This window comes from Trachymyrmex septentrionalis, unplaced genomic scaffold, assembly GCF_001594115.1.
Source record: "Trachymyrmex septentrionalis isolate Tsep2-gDNA-1 unplaced genomic scaffold, Tsep1.0 scaffold212, whole genome shotgun sequence".
In the NCBI taxonomy this organism is placed as follows: Eukaryota; Metazoa; Arthropoda; class Insecta; order Hymenoptera; family Formicidae; genus Trachymyrmex; species Trachymyrmex septentrionalis.
The window spans coordinates 243,240-243,559 of NW_017305310.1; positions in this window are offsets into that span (position 1 = coordinate 243,240).

A 320-nucleotide genomic window follows, 5' to 3' on the forward strand; every position below is an offset into this window, starting at 1 on the left:
TAGGTTAATGTAATATATGTATATTTGTATTCACCTCATTAATGCTGCCAGTATTCAGTAACGTCGAGTATGACTTTTCGCGAGCGAGAAACGTAACTTTGCAATTGCCTCGTATTTACTAAATATTAGATCGCGTACGGGATTTCGGGTATGGCACGAATATGAAACGTACCAGGGTTTGAGGCGTTACCCTCGTAGCTACGTAGGTACAAATTCCTCGTTGAATTCATCCGGAGCGGTTCGTAACGCGAAAACGTATGCACGCGCGCGCGCACACACACACACATACACATTATCCACGCGAAGTGCGTAGTACCAAA